At 41.4% G+C, this 24,859-nt stretch overlaps 1 protein-coding gene across 5 annotated transcripts in view; it reads right to left on the bottom strand.

Moving 5' to 3' along the window:
• Positions 1-24,859, bottom strand: part of rbfox3a (RNA binding fox-1 homolog 3a) — a 976,802-nt gene that overhangs the window by 751,727 nt on the left and 200,216 nt on the right. For all 5 annotated transcript variants that reach the window (XM_039740613.1, XM_039740614.1, XM_039740617.1 and 2 more), the window contains one exon: positions 23,591-23,694. The gene's annotated coding sequence lies outside the window, so the exon portion shown is untranslated. The remainder of the gene's footprint in view (positions 1-23,590; positions 23,695-24,859) is intronic.

Genomic DNA, 24,859 nt, shown 5'->3' on the forward strand with positions numbered 1-24,859 from the left:
ACACAAAGTCAAACCAACGATACCCAAGGATTTTCCAGAGAGACACCGTACCAAAGGAGTCCAGTCTTCGTCTCAGGTCACTGGATAGCGTTCATGTCTCGCAACCATTGGACCTTCATCCTTTTTCAGAGATATTGGAAGCACCACACACCCCTTTTCCAGCAACCTCATGACCCCATATGCTCTCCCAATTCATCTACTGACTTCATAGGAAGAGACACCAGAGACATGAACGTCACTGTCAAGGTAAGTAAACCTCTCGATGAGGTCGACACTCTCTCCGCAGACAGACACAATGCTGATGGCCATGCCTAAGAGGTCATTAAAGGCCTGGATCTTGTAAACAAACCAAATGTCCAATTTATATCATATATCTGATTTCTGATTTCCTTAGACAGTTTGGTAAATGTTAAAGGGAGATCATGATGGTCCAGTTTGTTATAACTGTTGCTCAATAGCTCCAGGAGAAAGAGTTCAAATCCTGGCCTAGTCCATGTTTAGTTACCAGAGGGCTCATGTTTTATCCCTGAAGATACACCTTTTAGGTGAATGATTAATTCTACATTGACCCAATATGGGCCCAGCAATTAACTAACGCCACATTCAGAGCTGACTCCTGCCTTGTGCCCAAGTTTAACAGGATGAGCTAAGAGTCCTATATTAGAGTGAGTTGAGTCTGAAAACTGATGGATGGATAGAGGGTCATCCAGTACCGGTACCAAAATGATTCCAAAGCAAATCCTTCTATATAAAAGCGGTCGGGATTGTCCTTCCATCCCGTGAGTGCTACGCAGGCGCGGAGTTTCACACATGCCCTGTCCATTTTGCAATGCACGATGGGATTTATAGTTTCGTTTTTCCAGGTAAAAGATGATTTTCTACTCCAGACTGTGCCATATCTTCTTCTTCTTTCTTACTATACAAAAGCGGTTGGGATTCTCCTTCCGTCCTGTGAGTGGAAAGCGTAGCGGTATTCCGCTTATCACAGACTTACTAATTGCGGCTTGCGATGCAGGCGACATGATGTGAGCAGAGTTCTGGTGCTCCCATCGTTCCCTTGCTTTTGTGCGCGATGCGCTGGAAAAATAGACAAAATTATGTCTCTGGAAATAATTAATGTTGATGGAGTACAAATGCCTCACCGCGTAGTAAATATCAGGGGGGTTCAAAAGGGCGACCTCAATATAGAAACAAAGTTTCAATTTCATCAAAAAAATAACAAAAACTATGAGTATTAAAGTAATACCGCTCAAATGCAATATAACCAAATTAATGAGTCTGTATAAAATATCAAATTGATCTTCATATTGAATTGACTTAAGAAGTGGTCAACTTAAAAGTCGGTCGCCTTAAAAGGCGGGTCAGCCTAGTAACAGATAACTCCAGAACCCCCTGTCTTACTTCAGCCTCCCTGGTGAAGTGAATTTTACAAAACGGAAGTTTTTTCCACCACATCTACACTTTCGACAGTAGAGGGAACGGGTGGGAGAGGGGAGTTGATAGGAAAGCTGATATTTAATTCCAGAACCAAAAATCTCAAACTGCAGACACCGTAGCGTTTCTAAAATTTGGGTTTACTGTGCAACCCTAATAAAAGGTGACAATCCTTAAGATGTGATCAAGTGCTGCACAAAGCAGGAAAAAATGCCAGGATTCCAAGCTGGGGTGCAAACCCTCAGCAACTCATTCATTAAAATGCAGCAATAGCGATGAAGAAGAATCCGACTGCTGCTTGATTTAACCCATTTATGTTTCAATGATATCGATCAACATGCTGTGTCTTTCAAAGCTGGCTTATCTGAATGCCTTCTTGATGCCTGGTCCTTACCAAGAGGATTAATGTGAACTTTGATTTGAGGTCTCTTTGCTTACATTAAGGCAACATCTACACTGATATGTTTTTAGTTAAAAAGTGGTTTAAATGTAAATGATCTCTATCCACACTAGAATTTTCAAATCATTTATGAAACTATCCCATCCACACTAAAACAACTGAACACATACAGTATATGATATGGCCATTCAGCTACACTGCACAGGTCTACATTGGTATAAAAATCCTGTAAGTGGTGGCAGAACTGTAGCGGCTGGTAAATGATATGCCTTCTGCACATGCGTGCAACATTCAGCCTGTACAAAACGCAATTAGAAGCATACAAGTAATCAACACAACATGCGCCATGGAAATCAACTCTTCTATCACTGCTGTGTTGGAAAATGGTTTTATTTTGTGAAGGGCAGCCAGTCAGGGAATGAGACATTGGAATGAGTAGGATCACATCAGGGAAGGGCCACATAATAAGCACAAACCAATCAAAGCGTGATTAATGCCTGTGTTTTCAAAAAGCAGCATCCACATGATGACACCGTGGCGGCGTTTTTAGAAGTATAGGGCACTGGGGGTAAAAAAGGTGAAAACAGAGTGGGTGTAGCCTTAGACAATTATGGACACTTGGTCTCCATAGCACTAAGGAATTTGCTGTTAAAGGCTACCAGAGTGAAAATGCTTGGTGCCGAAATTTATCAAGCTGGCCAATATCCAAGACAAAAAGCAAATCTAAAACTCTTCAGGTAAAACTGCATATTTTGCCCTTTTGTGCTTGTTGACTTCCTCCATTCATTCTTCCCAGGGGGCAATAAATTCTAACAGGACCACTTGCTTTGAGGACCCTGATGTTAATAACATGAGTGGGCGGGGCAAAGTGGTTGTAATGGGTCCTGAGAACTTAAGCTGCCAGTTTTGTGGGTTAGTAAGATGCCCTCCCATGGAGCTAGCTGTGCATTTTGCCCATCTTTGATGAAGAGGATGGACTGTTTGGAGGAATGCAACTCTTACTATCCAGAATCACTGCCATGATTGTGTCCTCCAAAGACCAAAATTGGAACTTGGTCGTGGTGCCAGCAGTATCTCCCTTCCTCTTAATGTCTTCATGGCAGCAACTAAGATTATGCTCCAAAGTGGTTGTCTTCTGTCACAGTTGGCATACTGGAGTGTCTGCCATACCCTAGCTACGCAGGTATGCTGGGCTTGGGAGACCATTCTAGGAAAGAAACCTGCCAGAACATCTGGCCTGCAGCTTCTCAAAGTTTAATGTTACATACTCTATAAATTGAACACTATGGAATAAATCAAGGTGACCCATGGAACGTTGATTTTCAAATTAGTTTTAGCGCCATGGAGAAGACCTGTACCCGACTCTTAGATGGAACAACTAATATTAGTATTTTGTAGCAAAGCTGACAAACTCTCTTCATCTTGCTCTCCCCTTCACTGCCTCCCCTTCTGGCACATGGACATGCACACCGAATTACTGCACAGCAAATTAAAACTGCTGTAGGTTAATTACATAGCTAATGGGCACGGTGCTATTTTACAGTAATGGAATTCTATTCTTACACCAGAGCTCTTTGCTGCCGTAAATCTTCGCATGACGACAGTGTCGTTGGGCACAAATTTAAAGCAGTCTGCATCCTTTAGAGGGGACTTGCAAGCCATAATAAGCACAAAAACACGAAAGGGGCTCCTTATTTCTGCTGTGGGGATTGGCCCCCACTCCTTGTGAGTGTGGAATATGGATGGATGGATTTTTCCAAAATACTCTACTTGTGTTCACATATCAATTTTTCAGAAATTTCTAAGACACTTCTTTCAGTGTACATGCTGACAAAAGAAATCAGACTGGCTAAGAAGAGCTACTCTAAAAAACACTGAAAAACAAGATTTCAACCAATGTTCCTGCTTCGGTGTGGAAAGACCTGCAATATATCAACCTTCTACAGGAAACCTTCCCCTCAGACTGCAAAGAGCAATCGGGCAGTTGACAACATGAAAGTGTTTTCCTTCAAGTTTGATAAGATCAAGCTCACATCCCATACCAGCTCCAGCGCTCTGAGGACACAAGCAAACATGACCTTCTCCGCAACACCTTCCGCCACTTAACCTGCCCGAAACATTTCCGAAGAGGATGTGTGCTGGCTTTTCAAGAGACAACACACCAAGAAAGCAGCAGGCCTAGATGGAGTGTCACTCTCCTGCTTAGAAATCAGTGCTGATCAACTGGCCTCTGACATTGCACAGATTTTCAAAAGATCTTTGGTGATGTGTGAAATTGGGTTACGGTAAAAAAAAAAAAAAAAAGGGTACAAACAAACCAAATTTTAAAAACATGGCACCAGCATTTTATTAATTTTGGTACCCAAAGTAAACAGTACTTTTCAAGTGCCTTGCCCACAATCGTTTATTACAGCAGTGACTACTGCCAATCCCCTCTCCCAGCAAGCATCCACAGACACTTCAATGAAATATACATATGACAAACATGCACCACTTAACATCCACAATACGTTCTGTGAAATAGGATGGTATGCAATTTGGACATTGTTCAAACACCATGTATAAAGTGCTTAGCAAAGCAATGTGGGATACTTTAGTAGTTGTTTTGACTAAAAACAGAGAGATAACACTACAAGCGGGGTGCAAGAATGGTGTTGAAGTATACACTGTTACACACTTAACTTTATAACAACATATTTAAATAATGATAGAAAGTACAGTACAGTCCTGGCAGCTTAAATGATTTGTATACAAAACACATGAGAGACACGTGTTGCGTGCAGGAAGCTGTTGTGTTCGCTGCGTCTAATTATGTTCTCTATGTCCCATTCTCCGATCGGGAATTCTGAACTTTTTTCTAACCTTATGGGACCACAGATGTATATGCGGTCAGATGTTGCCTGAACCAATGTTATGCAGTGCATAGTGGCACATCGAGGTAGATTAACACCCACCCCTGCCCTGAGTCTTCAAAATCTGTCATAGAATCAAAATATATCATCCATTGTTCATTTAAGAGCGATAATAAAAAGTTTTGAATCATTATTTTTTCGCGCCAATGTCATTTTTAATTTGCTTTGGTTGCCGCCGTTTTGGAGGCAATTCATCTGAAGATTCCTTGGCATTGCATCCACACATTCTCTGGTAATCATGATGTACGTGATGTCTTCAATGCAACTGTATGTAAATCGACTCAGAGACCGCTTCTGTATTCGAGACTGATGGATGAACCTTTACTCAAGTGCAATAAAGCTCTTTGATTTTTTTTTTTTTTATCTCCAAGTGTTTCAGACTTTAGCTTTGCTCATTTGGTTTGGCAAGTCTAGTTAGCCATTTCATTTTGACTACATTTTCTCCTAGTTCATACACCGAAACTTTGCTGCCTCTTCTGAGGAACGCTTCTAAATATCACAGCATCACGTCCTAACAAACCCACCCAAAGTAGCATCATCCAAAACAGCACTGTAATCAATTCAAAACATGACAATAACTTTCAGAAGAGATTAATCTATCAATCAATCAATCAATCAAACAGTTCTCCATTGTTGTAAAGCCTTTAAGAAAAATTCCTAAAGCCCAGGAAAAAAACTTCTGCAGCTCATATTAGAAAGCAAGACAGAAGATAACCCCATAAAATGTGTATTATACTGTAATACTATCAATAGTCGGTGGAAGAAATGTAGTGTAGACTTGTGACAAAATTGAACTAGAAACAAGGCCTGTCGCCTAGTCACGTGCTTCACGGCCCATGCTTTCATCATTTTATGTGGTTCTCTACTTTTCAGCTCTATATGGAGTTTGATTTCTGTACGAAGTTTTTGGATTTTCTAATTTTGACCACTTTCACTTGTGTGTCTGGCTTTAGATTTTGGGTCACATACTTTAGTTTGTTTGCTTTTGAGGGATGCCCTTTTGGTATATCCTGTCACAACTTTTTCCCCCCGATGTTCTTGTTTAAAATTCTTTTTAGAATTCTTTCTAATAAAACTAATAAAGAAATGTGTGTTTTGTGGACCAGGTTGTTTTTGTAGTGTTCCCCTCTTCCTTTAAGAGTTTTTGACGGTTATGTTAAGCCCTTTCCCTCTGATGGTATGTGCTGGCCAGAAACCTGTTTCTTGATACCTTGGGTGGGCTAATGTTTTGCAATCAGGTGTGACGGGTTACGTTCCAGAGCCGTTAGATGTATGTTAGTTTATGCATTTCTAATTCTTTATAGACTAGGAAGGAGTATTTACATTTAATTAGAGGGGGGTGGTCCCAGATGTTGTTTCACTTTTGACATTAGGATGGGAGTACGCATTGGCCTGAGGTTCTCCTGGGGTGTGCGTATGGTTTGGAGACCGCCGCATATCCAAATTGGAGCTGTCAGCTTGGCGCTGGTTGGCTGTGCAGTGGAAGTGGCGTAAAGCTGATTGCCAACAATCAGGATTGTGCACAGGCGCATTGGGGAAAACTGATTGTTGTGTGCCAACTTGCAGGGTAATTAGGAAGGCTAATTATGTTTCCTTTGAGATTAATGGAGATGTCTCTAGGAGAAGACATAATGCCGGAGTGGAACACGGGAGGGTGCATTTTTGGTTAATGTTCTTGTTCTTTATAGATTGGGAGTGAGCCTGCAGGGCATACTGAGGAGTGAACAGGGGAGCTAGGGGGCTGTGACTTCCCAGAGAACTGTGCAGAACTGAAAGGATGTGGTCATTGGATCTGTGGACAGCAAGCATATGATAAAGGTTTGAGAAGTTAAGAAGATATTGATCAAGGCTCCAAATACTCAGAGGGAGTGGAGGTGCGGAACTCATCAAGGGAAAGTGTTGTAGTGTTAAACCTCCGAATTACCAATTAAGTGTTAAATGCACATTTTTTTACGTATTTCATTTTCCTATTTACAGTGTAAATCTGTGACACACAGTGTCAGAAGGTCATCTTCCAGGCTTGTCAGAGGTAAGCACTACCACCAACAGCTCCAAAAAGACACCCTATGAAGGCAGCTGACTCTGCCCGGTCCAGTCCAAGGACTAAATGTGCAGGGTGTTCCTGGATGGAGGTGCCTCACTTGGATTCAAGCGACCTGGTGCCTGACTGCTCTAGACAACGGTAGAAACCATCTTGACCCATTTTGCGCCTTTGTGCACCTGTTATTTTGGTTGAATTTATTGTTTCACTGAGCGGAGTCACCCAGCTGGCACCTCAACAGTTCAGTTGGACTTGTGTATTCCTCTCTGTTGATGACAAAACATTTAGGGTATTTCTGAAGAATTGCACACTGATGACCACAATAAAAGACTTCACTTATTTTACTTTGGCACAACAAATGCAGTCACCTTGAATTTTTTTAATCATCTAAGTGGTACTTGGTCATGAACTACAAGATGCCTGGAGTTTAATACGTGTTGGGTCCAAGGGCACTGGACATCACATTAGTCTTAATTTTGAGTTTTGGAGACCACCAGGACATGATAGGGACATGTTTTTAAAAGCGGAGATGAGGTCCAATATAATGTTTACCACCCCAGACCGTCCGACTTCTCACGTGGATCACCCTGTGCCTCTTTTAAATAAATAATTCCATGCTCTGCACGTTTGCACAGTAAAACATATGATTGCTTAGACAGGCATGACAGCTTCCATGAAATACAGCAGTGGAATAACCTGACCACCAAATAGCATCTACTTGATGTCTTGCAGAGGGTCGTACCTCTGGTATTCATGTACATCTCATTGCCTTCTGTAAATTTCCGGATGGATCCAGTGTAAGGAGTGAGGCCTCTGTCTCAGGTGGGTGCACCCAGAGAAACGGGGCAGTGGCTAACCGTGTTTCTCCTAGCCAGTTGGTTTGATTTATTGCAATCATCATGGAGGGACAGCTGTTATTAGTTTTGTCAGCTTGTGTTTGCTACATTGGTTTCAATGAATTATGATTTTTGTTGCAGGTTTCTCAGGTCGCCATTGTGTAATATGCAAGGGGGAAATTTCTGGTAGGTGCCTTGAAGAGCTTCTAAAAGTGAAACCTCTCTTTTTTTTCAGATTTAGCACAGCTTCGAATAAAAGCACCAACTCCAGAAAAGCACAATGACAGCACTGTTAGAAATAGAGTCAAATACATGTGATCATTTTTGCACTCCAGCAATGAAAAGGAAGCACAAGATCAAAGATGAGGAAATGGAAAACAATGGAACTTCATGCCTGACTTAGTTGCAGCCTTGGGAATATCGCCCCATCCTTTGTCCATGATATAGCAAAATGCCAAGCCCCCCCAGAGAATGCCTTGAAATAAGAAGATATCATGAATATTCAGCATTGGATGACCATGATGAATTCAATTTGACAAGCCTTTTGAAAAAATAAAAACATGGATCAAATATGAATGAGAACACTTCGGAGTGGAGTGACATGAAATGATAGGATATGGCATAGGTAGAGTGTGGACTTTGAAGCTGAGGGTACATTTCCTACATAGCTATAGGCGAACCCGATGGCGGTCTTAGGTACAGTGGCATGAACTATTCTTGCACAGAATTAAATATTGGTAAGCCATTTGCAGTCATTAAAGGCTGGTATTCATGTTTTGTCTACTCTTCTACCCATATGACAAACTTTACTTAGACAGCAAAGTCTCAGAGACAGTGGAGTTGATCACAAAGGTAACACACAGGTTCGGCATAGCAGTCACTGCTTAAGGGGAACACTGTCATGTTTTCTCTCTATCATGTAGGAGCTTTGAAAATTTGAATTAAACCATGCAGCTGTTTTTGTATAAATCAACAAAAACAATGTATTGGCGATGCCACAGGTTTAGTATTTAGCTGGGAGAAAAACTCCAATCCCTGTTCTATACCACCACATCAATTTTTGAGATTTGGCTTCTTCCACCAGCTTAATATTAGATTAGCAATGTCACTGGTGTGCTCTTCCTTTCTAATTTATCCAAAAAAACTGAATTCTTCCATGCCAGCAATAACAGAAAACTGCCAAAAAAGACTGCAAAAAACACCAACAACAAAACATCTATATATATATATAATTCACTAAGGCAAGACACCCATGGAAAGCACGGCGGAAGGGGCGTGGATACATTAAGCCGCCGACAAGTAAGACACCTATGGCGCACGCAGGGAAGAGCCACGCCCACCAACTCAAAGACCATTGGTTACGACGACAACTCGCAGAGCCACGCCCACAAATTCGGACGCAACGACACAGAAGGAACAGCGTCATTTATATTCGTCTGTCATGGAGGCCTCATGTACTTCCGAGCCACCTTGACTGTTCATAGAGGCATGTTTCTCACGGAGGTGAGTCGCCATATGCAGCGTGTGAAACGGTTTGCGAGGGGTATCCCATGGAATCCTTAAAACAATCCTTTACAACTGAGGTTAAAACACAATGCAGTAAGCAGTCTTTAAAAACCGACTTTTCGGTTACGACGCACGACCTCATGCACCATAGCAAACTGTTTTACACACTACATACAGCAATTCGCATCCGCGACAAACATGTGTCTTCTTCACTCACGGACAATTATACGTTGCTCTCTCCAGAGTTCCATCTTTTCATTCACTTTCTGTTGTATCCTCAAACTCTCCCTTTTTAGACAACTGTGTCTTTCCAGAAGTGTTCAACCATCAATAAATAATTATGCGGCGTTTGATATGCTGCGGGTCCACTATTGTGTTGTATTTTGCTCTCTCCAGAGTTCCATCTTTTCATTCACTTACTGTTGTATTCTCACACCAACCCGTTTTAGACAACCGTGTCTTTCCAGAAGTGTTCAGCATTCAATAAATAATTATGCATGACATTGAGCGTGTGTAAGCCGTTGAACCCCATTTGGGCTGCAAACCGTGGAATTCCCACTAAGTGCGACTCACACGCTCCCACTGTTTTCGTCCCTACCCTTTGTACACACCCCCCTCCCACACGTTGACTGTTAATAGAGGCATGTTTCTCGTGGAGGTGAATCGCCATATGCAGCGTGTAAACGTGTGTTAAAACATTCCTTTACAACTGAGGTTAAAACACAATGAAGTGAGCAGTCTTTAAAAAACGTGTTTTCGGTTACGACGCACGACCGCGTGCACCATAGCAAACTGTTTTACACGCTACATACAGCAATTTGCATCCGCGACAAGCATGCGTCTTCTTAGATGCTCCTGTACATTGTACACACCCCCCTCCCACCTCGCTATTAACGTGGTCGGGTGTCTTGGTGGATTATATATGGAAAGGTAGCCAAAACCGTATAGAGCAATGAAAAGTCTACGTGAGTCACAGCTGCATCTGGACTGTACAAAGACGACAACGACTCAAGTGACTAGTTGGAGGTGGGCACATGAGCAGGCAGTGCATATTGGACGAGAAATCAGCAGACTAGCATGACGGAGGGAGCAAGTGGACGTCCTTCTCCTCTCCTTCCGTTCCACCCTCCGCAGCTGAGCGCCACACGGACGATTGTGTGTTGGTTCGTTCCGTGCATTGTTACAATGTTGCTTTTCTTGCTGATTTATCACATTACCGATTTTTCAAATGTTAATTTTCTCCCTGTGCTTAAAAATTATTAAAAACAGCCTGATTATGCGTATGGTACGCCGCAGGTTGGCTAGTTCCTAATATTAACAACACATTAATCGTCTTGGATTTAACAGACTGAATTTTTTGACCTTACACTTTATTTCATGGCACTTCCCATTTGCATGTGCTTTCCACATTTGCTTTGGTCTTCAAATCTGTTTATATTTTTGGTGGTGTTTTAGGATGCTCATTAGAAACTAGCTAACAAAAGGCAGGTGCTCGCATCTGTCAAAGTAGGAACAGGTGACTGAAGCAAATTTTTAATTAAATATTAATAATTCTGAAGTAATGAAAAATACAGACTACAAGGTATTAGTAACCCACAGTCATTTTTCAAAACTAAGCTTTTCTGTTTAATGCAAATTAACCAAAGAAAAACCCATCTAAACACCTTTTTGTATGTTAGAGCTGGAGCTCTGGAGGCGGGGCTTAGTAGGAAAATAACTTTGTGCTGACAAGTCGGCAGGCACTGTCAACTGCTACCAGCTGTTTAGAGACATGGAGTCTGCCTATCCCATCATCAATTCACAACCTCAAGGTTAAACGTCAACCTGCTTCTGCTATGCTCCTATAGGCCAAGGCCCTTAAGGATCTCAAACAGTGCACGAAGCACATATCGCTGACATATTACTTCAAGCCAGTATGTCCTTCTCAATCTCCAGCGCCATCAGCCGGCCATGAAGGACTGAGTGTCAGAGGTAATGTTGAGTCCTTGTCGGTAAGTGCCTTCCCACAGCAGCAGCAACTGAAGTTTTTTTTTTCCCCCCCATTGAAATGTTACAACAAAAATGTACAGAATTCTAGAAAAAGACTATCGAGAAAAAATCTTTTGCATGTTACCAATTGTATTTTGTTAACTGCATTTTATGGTTGTCTTCATGCTTACTGTGTTATGAAAGGTGCACATTAAAAAGAATTCTATGCAGAAAAGTGTATTGTGAGCAATAACCCCCTATTTCCCATAAGGTATTAACATTTGCATCTTTGACCTTCATGTCATTTCATAGAAACACAACTCCGCAAAAAACTGTATTCTGGAAAGTATTGTTTGTTTTGCACAATTCATTATTGAAATATTTTTAAACAGAATATATTTCACTTAACACATCAAAATATTATTTCTAACAATTATTTACTTTAGTGAACACATTTTATGGCTCTATGAATGTACAGAGCATATATCATTCACTGATTCTTTTGAATTCCAACTGAATCATTACCTGAGAGCGAGTTACACTATTCTTATTCTTGTGATTTATGAAAGATTCATTATTCATAAACAAGCTGCACAATTCTCATTCACTTGTGACTTTGCAATTTTAAATATACATCTTAAAGGTGTTATCATGCTTTGTGTACTGAAACAAGATAATTTCATATGAATTAGTATCATGTAAAATATATAATTTCATTTTTAGTCTAAGCATGTGTACCAGCCTCTAAACCTATAAATGAATCAAATGACTCATAGGAATCAATTTACTTAAATGGGTAGTTTAAAAGAATCGATTTGTTAAACTGAATTGAAATGCGCACCACTAGTTTGGACTGAGCTATACCTGGGCTGGCTAATGTCTCAATCAGGTTTAAATTTTATGACACGTTTTCCAATCTTCCTTTTTTATATTAACAAATGATGTTGGGTCCATCATTGGGTTCGCATCCCATGTTTCTAGGGATGTGACCAACCTCCAGCTCACAACACATCGAAATAAAAGGTCAGCTAGAAGCTCATTTCCTCATCCAATCGGCAGATACAATATTCTAATAACAAAAGCTGTAATAGCTACCCTTTTCTTTGTGTCTTTCTTGCTTTTTGACTTTTTTTGTTTGCTATTTTCATTTGTTTTGTTTTATTGTTTAAGTATATATCTCCTGGTTCACCTATGAAAAAGCTCATATCTCTGTGAAGTCAGGACAGCTAGTGTGGGTTGTGACCTGCTTTAGTGACTTCTTTTGGAGGTTTCAAAAATTTTAGTCATGTTTGAGACTTAACACCAGGTGGGTTGGTATGACTTCCCTCAATAGCCTTTGAGAGTCTAAGACCCCAAGTTTGAAACGGCATGAGCTACTCAGCGGGCGTGCGTGCGTGCATGAGAGCCGCTTAAGAACAAATTATCTGCTGTCCAAGAATGATCCGTGGTGTTATGGAAGAGCCTGTCGGAAAGAACAAGCAGCGATGAACTAAATGGCCTTTTTCCTTTCCTAATGATATATAATGTTCTTAAGTAATTGCATTTGAATTTCTGATACTTATAATAAAGTGTCAGCTCATTGTTTTAATGGCTTTTTTGATGAAGTAGGCAGCCGGTACAGAGGTTCAGACTATAAATGGTTTGGTCGGTACATAAAACACAGCTCAACGGGACGTTAAACAAAGGGAAGCCCACTCCACTATGGAGGTGGAACTTCAAGCACTGCACCAGAGAGGAACTGTAAAGTGGAAGGAAATGACATGAAAAATGAAGAAAATGAGAACACACTGCTGGGGGTAAAGAGGGGGTCCATAAAATCGGGCAAAAAGGAGACACAATGAGGACTCTGGAAGACTGATTGACGCCAAGACTGCAATAACTGGAAGATCCCTTTACATTTTCTCTGCTCCTTAATTGGCAATTAACATTCACTTGCCAAACAAAATCCAACTCCAGGAGACAAAGTGAAGAACTCAAACCATTAAAGTCAGATGTGCATCTGAGCAGCAAAATACTTGTATCTTAGGTAATGGATGAGAGAAGTGACGTCACCTTCACAGTGACCTTAGTACCACCACAGCTGGCACCTCGCTGTCAGTCATTAATTGCCTATTGGACAGGCTTTAGCTGGATTGTATGTGGCACCCCGCTGGCAAACACCTTGTTGGGGCATACTGTTCCAAGTTATTGTCAGTTTATAAAGGGGATAAAAATACTGAAGCTGTAGTATGGGGTGCGTTTCTTTTTGCTAGCAATTTCTACTTCATAGAATTAAGTTTAACAATGAGCACATCACAGGCAAATTAGAAATATTTTCTATTTTCTACAGTTTGAGTATCGGTAGGTGAAGTGGCCCTCTCACCAGGTCATGCATGCATGAGGACTGAACATGTGATGTTATATAGTGCTGCTCCGAAATGCTTTACAGATTACAGTTGTTCCTATTTTTCAACTAACTGAACACCAGCTGGTGGGATGCCACCTTCCAGGTCACCCATTGAGTCAGCACTGAGGTCGAAACTTACCAACCTTAAGGTTTTATATGGAACTTTTCAAAACTAAACACTGTTCAAGGCGCTTTACAGGTAGATTACAATATGAGCCCGGGTGGGCAAAGTAACACCCTAATGAGTACAGTTACTGATTGGAACTGAACCTGAATTAGGGAACTTTATATAGTGAACGCCATTCCAAGGCACTTTACAGGTGCACTATACTACAATTCTTTCCATATTTCTACAATGTGAGCCCAGGTGGATGAAGTTCATAACTCTGAGTTGCAGTCATTGATTGGGACTGAACTGGTGTTCTTATGTATTTTATATGAAGACATTTCACAGTACTACACAATTGCTTCCATTTATTTTATGGTTTGAGCATTAGCAGACAAACTGAGACTGAAGTGGTATTCTTAGATTTCATTTTATGTGACACTTTTTTTTTTTGACTGTGAACAGAGTTTTAAGGTATTTTATTGGGTCATTACAATTGTTTCTGTATTTCTACAATGGGTAGATGTATGTAGGGATTTCAACTGTTATATTTTATATAGCGCCTTTGTCTAGTGAACACTACCCCAACATGGCATCTTACAGGTAGATTACAGTTTTTAAATGCTGTGAGCTCCACTAAGCAAAATGTCTTCATTTGCATCAACTGATGTGACTGAACATGCATTCTTGTGGTGCTATATGGTACCTTTCTGTAGCGAACAGCATCCCAAGATGTTTTAAAGGCAGACTGCAGCTGTTTCCATATTTCGATACTGACTCCATCTGGGTCAAACTTAATCGATTGAGCTTAAACCTGCAGGTTTTATAAAATGATGTTTTACAGCAAATGAATAATTGGAACTGAACCCGAATGCTTATGTTTTTATGCAGCGCATCACCCCAAGCACTACTAACTGATTTCTGTTAGTTTGGTCACATGGGGCTGAACCGCCCATCCTTATGATTTTATATTGTGTCTTTCTATATAAACCAGATGCTAATGCTAGTGAGTTTTTTTTTTTTGTAACTTTTTCTACATTGCGAGCCCAGGTTGGCAAAGTGACTCCTTCTGGGTCACACTGCGAGTTATTAATGGAACTGAACCCGCTATCTTACATTTTATAAGACGCCATTCTACACTGAACACAGCAAGTGAACAATTAATCAAACCTAAATCCTTATGTTTTTATATAGTGCCTTTGTGTGGCGGACAACACCCCAGTAAGATTTACAGGCAGATAACAATTGTTTCACTTTTTCTTTTTTACAATTTGCACACTTCTAAACGACTTCTACGAGGCCACACTGGACTGATCCTGAAATCCTCATGATTTTATATAGTGCCTTTCTGTGGGCAAAGTGACTCTGGATCACACTGGAACTGAAGCTGAATTAGGAACGGACACTCTATTTGCCATCCTTATATTCTGTTATTACATTACAATGTTTTTCTTATTTCTCCTATCTGAGCTCGGGTAGGTGAATTAGTGATGTTGACTGAACATACTTGTACACCTTTTGATCTCATGTACCACCTTTCTACAGTGAACATCCCAAACTGCAGTGGCAGGCAATCCATTAGGTGACATAGGTGGCTGCTTCGGGCACAGTCACACGAGGTGTGCCATTTATGAAAGATTAAGGGAGGTCCCTTTGGACACTGAAGGTGAAATCAGTGTCCCACACCAGACCTCGAAGTCAAATAATATTGAATACGTGCTACAGACACAAAGGGGCAGCACACACTCTGGACCTTTCCATGCTATAGACACTGAGGGGCACCATTTTGGTAACTCATGTGGCGCACACAGAGGGGGTCCTAGCATAAAGCTCTATATGGGCTAACCAATTTATTTTACAAGTATTGTACACTATAGTGTAATTGCTGTATTTCTATTATTCTTTCACAATTGCACAGGTCAAGTGTCTCCCTCAGTCGCATGTGACATTCAAGTTGACCACTATGTGTGCTGCATCCTGTGATTATGCACTGTCCAGGTCCTTGACTGATAAACTTACAGCAAATCCAAATGGACAGAAGCATGCAGCTTTCTCTTCCTCCAGCCCTTTATCATGATCATTAGTTTCTTTAATAGAGACACAATAGTTGGTGCTGTTGCCTCATGGCTCTGAGGACCAGTATTCTAATCTTAGTCAGTGTAGAGTCTGCATATTCTCCCTGTGTCCTTTTTCTCCTCATTTCTATAAGGTACACATCAGATTAACATGCGGGTCTACAGTAGATAAGCCTGCTGTGTGAGAGGGTCTCCAGGCCAGGGGTGAGTCTGTAAGAAATAAAGTCAGGCTCCAAACAGTAATATTTTCATAGTGGAGAGAGCGCTATATAAGAATAAGCTGACCTATAAGAACGCACATTTAAATCTCCCCCAAACCACACATCCCACCCCCGCCAAGCCTACAAATGGAAGCCTTCCGGCTGCAAGGACGAGAGGCCCGCCGACTGCAGAAGCACGGATTTAATTGCATGTCAAAATGAAATCTCTTTTGATGAAGAACAATTCAGCTCTGGCTCTGCCTAATCAAATTAACAAAGTCTTTTTTGATTTTCAATTATCTCTTAGTGGTGAAACGCTTTATCCCAGACGCGGGAGCAATGGGCTGACAAGCAGAGCCTAACAATTAAAGAGCAGCCAGGCCACCGTTTGTTAAACGTAATGACGACACATCAATGTTTCTTTTTATTTACCCCTCTTGTTGCTTTCACCTTTTCTCTTTTGGCGGCGCTCATTAATGCTTCATGGTGGGCACCTCTTATCACGCTCCAGCAAGCGAGACGACGCAAGTTGTATTCATGTGGCTGAGGCTGACGGGAGATAGAACGAGATTTTCTTCGGGACGGTAAAAGGTCACAGGCCAGTGACTGCTGGGCACCTAAGGTGACATTCATCGTTGTCTGCTCTCCTTACAGCCGCAGTGCAAACCCAGTAAGACCGGAAGCTTTATTTCATGCTTAGAAGTCATTTATGCACTTGGCCAAAGTGACTTACAAAGCCCAAGTGTAACATTCAGCTGTTTCAGTATATATATATATATTTTTAACAATGGTGGCACTGGCAGGTTAAACACCACATGCAGGTCATCCAATGAGATCAGAGGTCAGTGATAATATTAATGGATGGCTATTGTTAGGCTCCAGTTATGTTAGTCAGCCATCAATTTAGTAAACCTGATTCATTCTATACAGGATCAAGCTGAAGACACATTAAGCATTGGGTGCGTGTGTGGTGGTTTACAAAAACAACACGGATGGTCGTATCTAGATTTCTATAATGTGATCACATAGTGGTTTGAAACACTTGGCAATCAGTTTCTAGTGAAGCCGAGATCTTATATAGCACTTTTCCAAAGTGCACACCATCTGCGTTATCTCGTTTTGCACAATGCATATACCGGCAGGTTAAGTACGTCACTCTTGGCTATACGGTGAGTGACACTGACATTTATTTGCTTAGCAGATGCTTTTATGCAAAGCGACTTACAAAAGAGGTCAACATAATCAAGTAAATATCAGTCTGGGGGACAGTTTAGGGACAAATGCGACAGCACAAGGACACAAAAATTGATCATTCGAAAGAAAAGAGCTCAGAACAAAAATAAAAGTGAGTTACAAGTCCCAGCTCTAAAAAACCTAAGAGTCAATACCAGTTAGACGAAATCCATCAAATTAGAGGGTCTTCAGACAGTTCTTGAACATACGGAGGGAGTCCCAGAGTTTCAAATAGAGGTGGGAAGCACGTTCCACCAGCCAGCAGCTACACATGTAAAGAACTTAAGATCTGATACCTCGCAGAGGTGGCTTCAACAGATGCCATTTATGAGCTGCTCTGAGTGTTCAAGAAGGAGCACAGGACCTCACAAGTGTCTCCATAGGTGCTGACCCATTGACTACTCTTATTTGAACTTAATATGTGCCGCTGCAGGAAGCCAGTGTAGTGATCTGAAGAGAGGAGTGACGTGTTCCCACAACAGCTGGCTCAACATCAGGCGTGCCGCTGTGTTTTGAATCATCTGCAGCAGGTTGGTGACACATGCCAGTACTCCTGCCAGCTGACTGTGATAAAATCAGAGCCAGGACCAGGAGTTGTGCTGCTTTTTCTGACAGTTATGGTCCGATCTTGTGGATACTGAACAGAATGAATCTGCAAGACTGTGAGATCGTAGCAACATGGATTTTGAAGGACAACTAGAGTTGGTGGGTGGTAACAATATTGAGTCCAGTTGTACAGAGATGGCTGCTGAACAGACAGACAAGAAGGTCTGTCTTTGCAACTTTGAACTGGAGATGGTGTTCCCTCATCCGGGCTGTAACATCAGTGAGACGAGACATGTGGAGATTCTAACTGAAACTGTGTGGTACTTTGGAGTGACAATTGAATGTGTAGCTTTACCATTTTTTTAGTGCCTTGACAAAATGAGCACTATCTGTAGGCAATATAACTGTAATAGCTGACAGTTACAGTCATCTGAGTATATAGCTGAAGTATCCAGAACTGGAAGCAGAAGTTTATCTGTTTTTAAATGGTGGCCCAGGTGTTATTTCTTGCTGTCCCACTGGCCAACCACACTGCTTCTCTATCAATGTCTCCGGTATGGTAAGTTGAGAATTTATTCTTTTTGGTCCAATTGGATTCTAGAATTGCAGTAAATCCTTAATGGGCCATAACCATGAATGCTGTCCTGTCTGACTTGTCCTCTTCAATTCAAGGCGGTGAATTTATGCAGCTTAAATTATGAAGAAAAGCCAACCAAGTAGGAGATAAATAAGAACTCTTTGATTTTCCTTTCTGTTGCACTGTACCTCCAGTCTTCATCAAGCCCCACTCAACACCACCTGTAAGCATGCACGATACTTCATTTTACATGACAGTAGCAGCACACGTGGCATTGCCCGGGTAAAGTCATGATAAGCTCTGGTCATTTTGTCTGCTAGTCTGGCTTCAGTCTGTTTGGATGTTTCACTTGCTATAAGCCAGAATGTGGCACTGGTTTGCCAAGTATAGTACACAGATTGGGGGGTGGGGGAAACACTAGAACTTCTAGGGTCACAATTTTGGGTTTCAGAGTAGTTTATCTTGTGCATATGGTCCAACAAAGCACCTAGGCAAAATCTGGTCCAGATTGGTCAAAGGGTGCAGGTTTGTATTGGGAATAAACAGACAGACATTCTGATAGATAGATAGATAGATAGATAGATAGATAGATAGATAGATAGATAGATAGATAGATAGATAGATAGATAGATAGATACTTTATTAATCCCAAGGGGAAATTCACATACTCCCGCAGCAGCATACTGATAAAGAACAATATTAATGAGTGATAACAATGAAGGTATAACAGACAGACAATAACTTTGTATAATGTTAACGTTTACCTCCCCAGGTGGAATTGAAGAGTCACATACAGTAGTGTGGGGTCTCCACAGTCTGTCAGTGGAGCAGGACGGTGACAGGAGTCTGTTGCTGAAGCTGCTCCTCTGTCTGGAGATGATCCTGTTCAGTGAATGCGTTGGATTCTCCATGATTGACAGGAGTCTGCTCAGTGCCCGTCGCTCTGCCACAGATGTCAAACTGTCCAGCTCCGTGCCTACAATAGAGCCTGCCTTCCTCACCAGTTTGTCCAGGCGTGAGGCGTCCCTCTTCTTTATGCTGCCTCCCCAGCACACCACTACGTAGGAGAGGGCGCTCGCCACAACTGTCTGATAGAACATCTGCAGCATCTTATTGCATTTGTTGAAGGACGCCAGTTTTCTAAGGTAGTATAGTCTGCTCTGTCCTCTCTTGCACAGACCATCGGTATTGGCAGTCCAGTCCAATTTATCATTCAGCTGCACTCCCAGGTATTTAAAGGTCTGCACCTTCTGCACAGTCACCTCTGATGATCACGGGGTCCTTGAGGGCCCTAAAATCTACCACCAACTCCTTGGTTTTGCTGGTGTTCAGTTGTAGGTGGTTTGAGTCGTACCATATATATATATATACTAGACATTAAGCCCGTTACAATAACGGCCGCTAGAACAGTAGTGCATAAACATTAGTATGAACAGTCTATATTAAATGGCAATGGACCTTGTATGTGGCTGTAATATGTGTCACTGTATTGTGTGCCTTTAATTCTCTCTCTCAGCAATACTGGTTTGTATTTTCGTAAAATGCCTGTAACTTTGTCAGACACTAATACAGTGGAACCGAAGTAATTTCCCCCATAGGATTATATGTAAATACAATTAATCCATTACAGATCATATGAACTATATGTAAATATATATATTTTTTAAGATTTTAAGCACAAATATAGTTAATTATACCATTGAATGAGCTACATTTTTTGTATGAAAATGTGCTATATAAATAAATGTTGATTGATTGATTGATTGATTGAATGCACATAGTAATTGTAAACTAAATGTAAAAACATTGAATAACACTAAGAAAACCTTGAACAACAGAGAACTAACACTGCAAGAGTTTGCGCTATAGCCTTACGACCCGCTTGCTAAAAACACCTTTTTTAATGAGTTTTAAGCACAGGGAAAAAAATGAACATTTAAAAAAATCCGTAATCTAATAAACAACCAAGAAAAGTAACATAGCAACAATGCACGCGTGCGCCTGTGTGTGTGTGTGTCTGACTCTGTCCCGTGTGTGTGTGCGGGTGTGTGTGTGTGAGCGTGTCTGTCTCTGTCGCGGGCCTGCCTGCGTGCGTGTGTGCACGTGCATGTCTGTCCCCCATGCTGGCCTGTCTCTGTGTGTGTTTGTCTGTCTCTCGGGCGGGCCTGCGTGTCTGTCTGTCTGTCTGTCTGTCTCTCGTGCGCATGCACCTGTGTGTCTCTCTCTCTCTCTCCACACACAGGGAATGCACAGGAAGAGACTGAACACGTGCCGTGTGGCCCCGCGCATGCGCACTTCACCAGAAGACACACACACGGACACCTGGACGCACACAGGGCTTTTATTAAAGAGGATGATATATATATATATATATATATATATATATATATATATATATATATCCATCCATCTTCCAACCCGTTGAATCCGAACACAGGGTCACGGGGTCTGCTGGAGCCAGTTCCAGCCAAAACAGGGTGCAAAGCAGGAACCAATCCCAGGCAGGGCGCCAACCCACCGCAGGACACACACAGCCGCACCCACACACCAAGCACACATTAGGGACAATTTAGAATCGCCAGTCAACCTCACCTGCATGTCTTTGGACTGTGGGAGGAAACCCACACAGACACGGAGAGAACATGCAAACTCCACGCAGGGAGGACCCGGGAAGCAAACCCAGGTCTCCTAACTGCGAGGCAGCAATGCTACCACTGCGCCACCGTGCTGCCCACATATACATATATATATATATATATATATATACACACACACACACACACACACACATATACATATATATATATATATACACACATACACACACACACATATATATTTTAAATGGCAATATATAGATACAATGTGAGCTCTGGCAGCTAATGTGAGTCACTTGGCATTTCCTAAAAGGTCCATGTTGGTCATGCTAGAGTTTAAGCTTTGATATTTTTATAGTGTCTTTACAACACCACACTGATGCAATGGTATAACTTTTTCCATATTTCTGCGATGTCAGCAATGCCAATTTACGCAACTCCTTAAGTTTAACTAATGAGTCTGTGTTTGGAATTAAACCTTCAGACTTTATATAGTGCCTTTACAAGGTCTAACAGATGCAGTTCATTTGTTTACTCCTCCCTACGGTCCGAACGCTGACTAGTGGCACAACTTGCTCACGGCCGTGCAGAGAACCAATGGCAGAGATGGGCTCAACAGCTATTAGGGGGGCTACACTACCTGAGAAGTACTGTCAAAGACCCCTAAGGTCTCCAGCACCTGCTCACCTGAGATAATTTCTATTCATATACACATTGTAACTACTCCTGTTCAAATTCACAGTAAATAAAAAAATATTAAAAACGAGTCCATTGACACTCATACTTGAGTAAGTTGCATTTCAGGGGGGACACAGAAGAGGCCTTGTGCTTCATGCCATCTCCAGTATTTGATTTCAGTTCCAGTACAAATCACATTATTGTTTTCTCCAGCTAATAGCGGCCTTGTGCTATTATTGCATTTTCTGCTACACAATAATTATTCCTTTACAGGCAATATTCTTCAAACAGCTACTATTTAAAACTTAGCTGAATTTTGGTCACCTTTGTTATTGATTGGAGCATCAAGGCCGTTCACTGCAACATTCAGTCCTCATTCCCCACATGGTGACATGCATTTGTTTTTTTTTCCTATTTATTTGCCAGAAAATCTCAGTCAATGAGCCGTTATGTAATATAGGATTTTTAATGGTGCTCACCCACATGTTCTTTAAAAGTGCAATTCATTAGCAGATGTGATTTTGGTAACCGTGGAGTCATCTATGGTTTGGTCCACACAAGGTCCACCCGCTAGCTTAGCCAGCTCCTTTGGAATTTTCACAGTAATAAAGAATGCATAAAGTAAACCAGAATGTCCATCCTCCATATTATTAAAAGATATCCTAGTCTATCATCAATACAAGATGTACGAGTTACAACAGCTGAAACACTGGCCCATCAAACAAGTGCTAAAAGAGCTTCAGAGACCTCCTGTAATAAGCCACAGCCAGGGATGAGTGTTGATGGGTGGTGTTGGCAGAGAGACTGCAAAGTGTCATGAAAAAGCAACAATGAGGCCAAGCTAAGGTCAGGCGTGTCAGTAGTTACCCTTTTAGATGGGACCACTAGATTTACAAGTAAGAGAAAATGCTGAGTGTGATCAAGTGTGAGGAATGACAGTGCGCACCTTTTGTGATGGAACCTCTGGACATAACAAGAAAGAGATAAACTTAAGGGTTTGACCAATTATGTGGTATGACAGTATTCATCTCATTAAGATGGGACCTCTGGAGCTTGTAAATAAGAGGAAATGCCAAGGGTGCAATCATGTGTGAGGCATGACAGTATTCACTCTTTAAGATGGGACCTCTGGACCCCAAAAACAAGAAGCAAAGCTGTAGCAAACCCCAAATTTCAAGAGATGATATGGTAGCAAACAGATCTGCTTAATAATCTTGCTGTTACGCTTTAATAAAGATGGACAAACCGCATTGTAATAACCACCCAATACCCATCACACAAAACTATTACACCTGGAAAAGAATCAAACAAAAAGATATTATACAAAAAATGACTAATATATGGATAAGCATCATTTACAAAATCATGTCCAGACAATCTAAATATGGCCGGAAATGTGACAAAATGCTATATGCGCAGTTCCAAAAGTCTATTGACATGGGTGTGAATGGAAGGGAAGTTCAGATAAAGATCAGACTGATGTTCTCTGCAGACAAAGATGAGCTGTTTCTCCCCTTTCCTGGAAAGCAAATTCCCTAAAACGATTAACAGTACAGTCATACCGGCTTATCTAAAGTCTACATGGGCTTCAGAGACGAATCTCCAGTGAAAATCACAGAGGAACAAGAGTTTTATCAGAACTCCTAGCTGCCGGTAGATTTTATCAAGAGTTCTCATGCCACCGCAGCTAAGTGGTGTGGAGTTCAACAGAATCCCATTATTGCACTGCAACAAAGCCAAGGGTGTGGTAAAGTGTAAGACATGACAGTACTCCCTTCATCTTTCTCACTTTTTAAAACAGGACCTCATGCCAAAAAACAATGATGGTAGCAGTGTGATCGAGGGTGAGGCGTGATGGCACCCACACTTTGAAGTCTGATCCCTGTAATACCCACCATACATAGTAAGTAACCGTCAAGGAGAGAATCACAAGTAAGCAGCAATGAGAAAATTAATTGCAGAGGGTTTGCTAAAAATACGACACAAAGTTATTGGCAAATTTCCCTCAGTTATTAATATTCGCAGAATTCCAGCTGCTAAAATAAAAATAATATCCTTCAAACAGTCAGCTATGCAGCTTGGTGAGAAAGCTTACCTGAAAGGGATCTTCTTTCAGTGAATTGATGTGGATTTTAAGCTCATGAAGACCCGTGTAAACTCTGGATTTGCTGGTCACCTCGATGGCATGTTCTTTATATTCTACAAAGGAATAATAAATTATGCACTGTTAAAAGGCCCATAATACAAACTCTGCTACAGACACACTAATTTGAAGATCATTTGCAGATTTATATCTTTTTCTCAAGGCTGAGTATAATCAACAACACACTAATTCAAAACCCATGAAAAACATCGATTTCTAAGTTGTTTCTCAAAAAAGCGTTTGATGGGAGAGCACAGATGATTTCACCTGAAACATTGGTTTACCACCAGAGTTGTGTGTTTTGGGGAAAACAGCACTGAGGCCTTATACAGCTGCTGGCTGCACTTGCTTAAGTTATTTAAGCTACTTTGATGTGAGTCAGCCATAATTTTCTTAGTTCAAGAAGGCCCACGCTGTGTGACTCATTTATCATGTAATGCCGAAATCGCCCTAAGGCAACAGCTCTCGTGTGCTCACCCCTTCACTTTGGTTGGACTTTTCGGCTTCACTGAAGGTGTGCCTTTGTACACTGGTGTGAAAAGATGGGTTACTTTATTGAGATTATACAGGAGGCTGGATGAAGCTGTGGCTGGAATACTGGATGACGAAAAAAAAAAAAACTGGAACCAAATGAGCAGGTGAGATACAGTAAGCGGTCAGGAGCTGGCGAAAAGGGTTAAAGTGTGAATTACTCAGACTACAAGAAAGCAAAGGGTAAAAATAAAGCAAACTATGTTGGCACAAACAAGAAGCCTGAAAAGTGTTAAGACTAACTGAACGAATGAGTCCGAACTTGCAATGAGGCTGTTATTGTCATAGCCAAGCAACAGCAAGTGGCTAACAACATGGCTGAACATGGGCAGCAAAACTGTGGTGTCTCTTATCAAACAGGATAGTATGTTGAAAAGATTAAATGTAATCTTTTCGAGTTGGGGTTAACCTACCGGAAAAGAGTTACTTCTGGGATGGCAGAGAGATTGCCACAGCTACACAACAGCAAATAGGAGACAGAGTCGGGGGTGTGTGTGAAGCGTAACAGTATCCCTCTTTCAAAGTGGAAAGCTGGAAAAAGACAACGTTTAGCGTACTGTAACTTCAAGTGTGTGGTACCCCTCTTACCTTAGACATGCCCGACTATTAGCACTGTGCACTAACTAGGCAAACAGCTTGAAAGCTTTCGGAGTAGAGTAGACTTTCTTTTTTAGTGGGGGTTACCCACCA

Source organism: Polypterus senegalus, chromosome 17 (genome assembly GCF_016835505.1).
Source record: "Polypterus senegalus isolate Bchr_013 chromosome 17, ASM1683550v1, whole genome shotgun sequence".
NCBI lineage: Eukaryota > Metazoa > Chordata > Cladistia > Polypteriformes > Polypteridae > Polypterus > Polypterus senegalus.